The 7,188-nt window shown below is 44.0% G+C and overlaps 1 pseudogene; it reads right to left on the bottom strand.

Moving 5' to 3' along the window:
• Positions 1 to 200: 200 nt before the first annotated feature.
• Positions 201 to 4,780, bottom strand: LOC113937716 (annotated as a pseudogene).
• Positions 4,781 to 7,188: the final 2,408 nt, after the last annotated feature.

Raw genomic sequence — 7,188 nt, 5'->3', positions numbered from 1 at the left:
AAACTCCAAAGACTTCCTGTGCTTTATTCCCATGCCTCAAACTCATCAGCAAAAAGAAAACTGCATTAGCAGGGACAGGTTTAAGATTGTTCAGGCAAGAGAAGAGGAAGTCCAAGGCTTCTCCTTGAGCCGTTCTTTTCCAGCTGTGGCTCCTCCTGGGTTGCCCCTGGCCTGGAAAGGCCTGACGTAGTTGTCACCCCTCACTTCCTGGCTGCTTTCATGGCAGACTTGGTGACTTTGCCACCAGTTGCTGCTGTTTTCTCCACAGCCTTGAAGACCCCAACAGCCACTGTCTGCCTCATGTCGCACACCGTGAAGCAACCAAGGGGCAGGTACTCCGAGAAGCTTTCCACACACATGAGCTTTCCTGGAATCATCTGAATGATGGCTGAATCCCCAGACTTCGGGGCTTTGGGATTGTCTTCCAGCTTCCTGCCTGAATGCCAGTCAATCTTCTCCCTGATCTCTGCAAGCTTGCAGGCGATATGGGCCGTGTGGCAGTCCAGAACTGATGAGTGCCAGCTGCAATGCTGCCAGGGTGGTTGAGAATGATCACCTGGAAGATGAAGCTCTCCACGTCTAAGGGCAGGTCATTCTTGCTGTCTCCCGCCACGTAGCCCCACCTGATGCCCTTCACTGACACATTTTTCACATTGAAGCCCACGTTGTCACCTGACAGGGCCTCAGCCAGGGCCTCATGGTGCAAAGGTCACCACCAGGCCTGGCTTGAGGAAGCCTGTTTCCCCCCAGCCCACGGGCACAGTGCCAATGCCCTCATCTTGTACACATTCTGTAGAGCTGGCCGCAGGGGCTCGTCCATAGGGCAGGCAGGGGCATGACGGAGTCCAGCGCTTCTAGCAGTGTTGTGGCCACCACATTTCCTTCCTTCCTGGTGATCTTCCAGCCTCTGAACCAGGACATCTTGGTGCTGGGTTCTAGCATGTTGTCCCCATGCCAGCCTGAGATGGGCACAAAGGCGACAACCTCAGAGTTGTAACTGATCTTGCTTGATTTAGGCCTTCACCTCCTTGCAGATCTCCTCAAGTGTGCACTACTATAAGGGGGTTCCGTGATGGCCATCTTATTGACTGCCACAATGAGCTGCTTCACACCCAGCGTATCGGCCAGCAGTACAGGCTCACAGGTCTGTCCATTCTTGGAGATATATATTTTTAAAATTTATTTATTTGAGAGAGAGAGAGCGAGCACACAGGGATCGGGGAGAGAGTCTTAAGCCGACTCGGCACTCAGCGCGGAGCCCCACGAGGGGCTTGATCTCACGACACTGAGATCAGGACCTGAGCCTAAACCAAGGGTTTGATGCTTAACCGACTGTGCCACCCAGATGCCCCCCATTCTTGGAGATATTAATAACATTCCCCCAGAAGCCTGGAATATTATTTTTCCATGTTCATGTCTTTATAAAAATAAACAGTTCTATGGAGTGGAGGTGGGAGGGCAAACACAATGATATTTATTTTGGAAACACATACATGACAATTACTTTTATTTTACATGCTGAGAGTAGAAATATGACCCCTATTCAATGCAAGATTTGCACTAAAGTTGAAAATGGACAAGACATTGGCATTCCCATCTATTATAACTGGGCCAGAGCTTCAATCACCAGCTGAAAAAATAAACATGGGGTCAGCAGGCATTTGCCCTGCACCCTGAGTGCATTCCACAGTGTAAACCATGTGCAAATGACCTAAAGATCTAATGCCTCCTGATTTACAATCCATGCAAAGCCATACAATCAAGTAGAGTGAGCCACAGCAGGGTGTCCTTGAAATTGATGCCCATTGTAGAATGGCCCAGGCAACAGGGGAATCATATCTGGGCCAAAAGAAATGACAGCATTTCTTGCCTTTCCTTCTCCAGTGTTTGGAGAACTAGGGCGACTAACAGGAAGATGGTTTTGCTGGAGGTGGGATGGAAGCATCGCCAGGGTGTGCAGCAGTTGCCTGGCGTTAGCAAGCTGCAGAACAGGGACACGTGGAGGGAAGCTGAGACATCTGTTGGGTTGTTGCTCAGAGTGGGGGGAGAGCCACCCTCAATAAGGAAGCCTGATGTAAAGTAAACCTAGGTGGAACCAGAGGCCTCTGTATTTATCTCTACAGTAAATGGGAGAGACTGAAAATGAATAACGTGTTCTGCTTGGTTTAGGGATTATACAGAGGCATAAGCCACATCTCCATAATCTTCCCAACCACACTTGCTTCAGATGATCTTGCCTTTCTCTTTATCTGATTTTGGACTTCTCATGGTAGAAAGCAGCAGAGATGGTTGTTACTTCAGGTATCTAGTAAGAGCCCATGCTGGTCTGCCATACCACCTTCTTTTGGGTTCTTTGGATGTGTTCTGCTTTATATTCTGGTTTCTACTGTTGTATCAAACTACCCCAAATTTAGTGGTATAAAACCATAACCATCTTATTATACTCACAAACCCTGTAGGTGAGGAATGTGGGTCCGGTGCAGCAGAGATGTCTTGTCTCTGCTCCATGGTGCCTAGGTCCTTAGCTGGGAATTCAAATACTGGGGGTGATTTGAATAGCTGGGGGCAGTGATAATCTGGTTTCCATCACTCATATCTGGTGCCTGGGCTGTTATGATGCAAAGGTTGGCCTCAGCTGGGACTACTGACTGGAACACCTACGATGTCTTCTCCAAGAGGCTTGGGCTTCTCACAGCATGGCTGCTGGCTTCCAAAAGGGATCATCCCAAGAGCAAGCATTCCAGGAGAAATAGGTGGAAACTGCATGGCCCTTTTTGACCCAGAAGTCACTTCTGCCACATTCTATTGGTTACAAGAGCGATATTAAATTAAGGGCCCCCATAGTCCTCCTTGCTAGATAGCTATGATCTGCTCCCCACGTGCCTACGCATGGCCCCGCACCCTGTCCTTCTGGACCATAGCTAATTCATCAGGGAGGGCTGCCAATTTTCATGCTAACCAATGACCTTCACCCTGTTGCCCGATGCCACAGGTTCTCCCTCTCTGTGGGAGGCAGGTGGAACAATGCAGATGTGTATTCACAGCCTATCAGTGGAGGAGCATCAGCAGGAAAGGCCACAGAGCCCTGCAGCTGAGGGCTTCTGAACAACTTTTGAGCCCAGAACCTCCCTCCACCCTAGCCACAGGAAGCCTGGTGATGATTCTTATTTGGATTAATGGTAGACTTCTGATCACTTCTTACAATAAATCCCTTTATTTTAGCTAACGTTAATGAATCTCAATTCCTTAACAGCAAATGAGTCTAAACGAAAATGGCGGGACGTTCTAAAACACCAAATATAATAAATACTTCATATTCCAGCCCACAAACATCCTTCTATGAGAATTGCCCACATCCAAAGGTATGAGCACCAACAGGCTGGTGCCCTTAAAGTAAGTCCCCCAAGTTGCTTTCAACCAGAAGATCTTTGCCTAAGACACCAATACAGGCATCTCCCTAGTTACCAAGCCCCAATTTGCAATGCCTTGTGATACCTGTGGTTATCAACAGCTGGCAGGTGTTAGGAACAGAGTAGTTGCCTCCCTGGGCAGGCAGAGTGAGACTGAGTCTCAGTCTATAAATTCCTCTTGCTAAGAAGCACTATCAGTATTCATTTATCCAGCAAATACATACTGAATGCCTACTATATGCCAAAATTTGAATGGTTTCAACTTTATTATGTGTGAATCCAACTTTTGTGGGTTGGCCTTGGATTCCAATCATTATTTATAACATGGTTTTAAAGAAAACTTTGTTCTACATTCCTTCACCCCAACTGCCTTCCGATTAATATTTGGCCTACCCGGGATGCAAACTGATGATTGCTTGCAAAGGACACAGAGCAGCACCATGAATGTCTCACTTGAGAAAAAGCTGTAGACTTCCAGTATTGCTTTCTGGCTAATGTGGGGAAGGGGCCAAGACCTGAGAGGTGATGCTTCAAAATGTAGCTGTGTGTAAGGTGTCCACAGAAAAGCAAACAGTACAGTAACAGTGGAGCATTTTCCTGAAACAGGTAGTGGAGACCCCTGGAAAATCTCTGAAATAAGTCACTGGTGATTTACATAATTGAATAGGTATCTGATTTAGACACTCTAGGTTAGGTGGGTTTTGTCAAGCTTATATATATTGAGTAATATTTGCACTCAAAAATTAAATTCGGGGCGCCTGGGTGGCTCAGTGTTAAGCGTCTGCCTTCGGCTCAGGTCATGATCCCAGGGTCCTGGGATTGAGCCCCGTGTCGAGCTCCCTGCTCAGTGGGAAGCCTGCTTCTCCCTCTCCCCCGCCCCCGCTTGTGTTCCCTCTCTTGCTGTGTCTCTGTCAATAAATAAATAAAATCTTTAAAAAATAAATAAAATATAAGCCCCTTGAGGGTAGAGACTTTGTCTATTAAAAAACAAGTTTAAATTCATCCAAATAAAGACTGGAGGGTGCCCAGTGGCTCAGTTGGTTAAGGTCTGTCTTTGGCTCAGGTCATGATCCCGGGGTGCTGGGATCGAGTCCTGCATTGGGTTCCCAGCTCAGCGGGAAGTCTACTTCTCCTTCTGCCCCTTCCCCTCGCTTGTGTGCTCTCTCTTGCAAAAATAAATAAATAAAATCTTTAAAAAACAAACAAACATTTATAAGACTAGGCTTTTTTAAGAAGTAACAATAAATGGGGTGCCTGGGTGGCTCAGTTGGTTAAGCATCTGCTTTTGGCTCAGGTCATGATCTCAGAGTCCTGGGATCGAGCCCCGCATGGGGCTCCCTGCTCAGCGGGGAGCCTGCGTCTTCCTCTCCCACTCCCCCTGCTTGTGTTCTTGCTCTCGCTATCTCTCTCTCTGTCAAATAAATAAAATCTTAAAAAAATAAAAAATAAAAAATAAACTCACCTTCCAGAGAAAGCATTATTAATAGTTTGGTGCAGTTTTTTCTAAACTACACATATGTGGATTCTAACCTATGGTGATCAGTTTGTGGCCCCTGGCCTTCCAGTTGAGGGTCCCAGGTCAGGAAGAACGGCTCTAGAGGTCTTAGACAACATGCTGTCTGCACAGGTCTGAGCCTCTGTGCTACGTGCTACTAAGAATCAAGAACCTGCAGGACTACCCTTGACAAAGTCTCCTCTTCCAGTGTTAAGTCAAGGCCAATCCCACCACATGGTCAACTATCTCTCTGGCATGTGTCTCTCGGATGGGAACTATTTTCAGGGGAGCAGGTACAAAAGTAAGCAGAGTCAACATTTCCTGTTGGTGAATGGAGGAAAATATCCTATTTCAGATCCAAGGCAGCCAACAGGTGTCTGATAGGCTGGTATCTTGGAAGATTATTAGTACCCAGTAAAGACAGAATGTTGAGATCAATATTCTGGTTGTATTTGAAAGGAGGAGAGGCTTAATGTTGTTCTTGCAGAGTAATTAACTGGGGCAGATACACACCCACATAGCTTTTAAAAACATTATTTTCTTGAGTCTCCAATGTCAGCACACTCTTCCTACTTCAAAGATGCTGAAGTGTGCTGGGTGGAGCACCCAGGTTAGATGCTCTCATTATATGTTGTCTTTTGTGTTTCAGTTTAATGATAGGCTCAGGCACACAACTTTATGATTTAGCTTTGGGTTGGTATCTATGAGATCTACCTTTCCTACAATTTTAATTTTTGTATTTATAACTAAGTTAATCTTGTTAGTGATGCTTTAATTGGGAATTTTGGTCTAAATATTCATGAGATTTTTTTTCATGGGGGAAAGGTCAGGGAAGGTATCTTTTACCATATAGATCTTTGCAGTTTTGATTAAATAAATTATTTATGCCACCTGCTGGTCTTTTTAGGACTCACTTTTTCATTATTAAAATTTTTTACATTTAATTTGTTTTTATGCTATACACAAATGTGTCTAAAATAATCCTTCAATCAAATCCATAAATGTTTTATAAGGAATGTATTTATTTATAGAACTTGATTCTGACCCACATCTTCTATTTTTAAAATTTCTTCTTGCCAAGGCTAATTTAAAAAGATACTTATATATTATTTAGGGGAGAGTTATTCTCTAGTCTAGACTAACATTCCTAAACAGCATGTATTTTAGACTTCAAAGCCTATATGAATACCAAAAAAGCATATGGTCCCAGTGAATAGTGAAGTTTGTCATCTCTACAAATGTAAAATAACTCATTTAGCTAGAAAATCATTAAGTTACTTTTTCTGGAAGGAAAACTTACAACAAAGGTAACAACACCATTTAATCTATTTTACCCATCCCCACCCCCTTACCGTCTGCTACCCTCTACTCTTACCCTCCTCCTTGTAGTACATAATCAAGTTGGAAGAATTCTCTACATAACCCAGGATTGATGTTTCTCATTTAAAATTTGTATATAAAAAAATAAATAAAATAAAATTTTTATATATGCCTCAGAGTACTATGGGAGACTAATGAGGAGCAAACTGAAGTGCTCAAAGAGCCCCCCAAATTGACTTTGGGAGGGGTAACATTTTTTTTAACTATAAGAGAAAACGGGGGCGCCTGGGTGGCTCAGTCATTAAGCATCTACCTTCGGCTCAGGTCATAATCCCCGGGTCCTGGGATCGAGCCCCACATCAGGCTCTCTGCTCAGCGGGAAGCCTGCTTCTCCCTCTCCCACTCCCCCTGCTTGTGTTCCCTCTCTCGCTGTCTCTCTCTCTGTCAAATAAATAAAATCTTAAAAAAAAAAAGAGAGGAAAAAGGATTAATTGTAACTTGAGAAAATTCAGGCAAGCACAAAGAAAAAATAAAAGTAATCTATAATAAGCCCAACTCCCAAAGAAAAGCAGTATTAACATATTGGTCAATATCTTTTCTAGATATAGTTCTACACTTTTCTTAAAAAAATATTGGGGGGTACCTGGCTGGCTCAGTCAGTAAAAGCATGCAACTCTTGATCTCAGGGTTGTGAGTTCAAACCCCATGTTGGGTGTAGAGCTTACTTAAAACAAAAAACAAAAGCAAACACTACACTAGGATTGTCTAAGGATAATACCCTTACCTATTGCTTTGTAATTTGCTTTTATCAATTACCAATACAATGTAATCATTTTCCCATTTCATTATTCTTCTAATATCTGGAATTCCATTACCTAGATGAACTGTACTAGATATAACGAGTCCTATATCTATGGTTCTGTGGTTTGTTTTTGCGCAACAGAAATAGAAATAAGCCACGGT

This window comes from Zalophus californianus, chromosome 8 (assembly GCF_009762305.2).
Source record: "Zalophus californianus isolate mZalCal1 chromosome 8, mZalCal1.pri.v2, whole genome shotgun sequence".
NCBI classification, from domain to species: Eukaryota; Metazoa; Chordata; class Mammalia; order Carnivora; family Otariidae; genus Zalophus; species Zalophus californianus.
The sequence above is the reverse complement of the archived record's forward strand: the minus strand, read 5'-3'. Positions and strand labels throughout refer to the sequence as shown.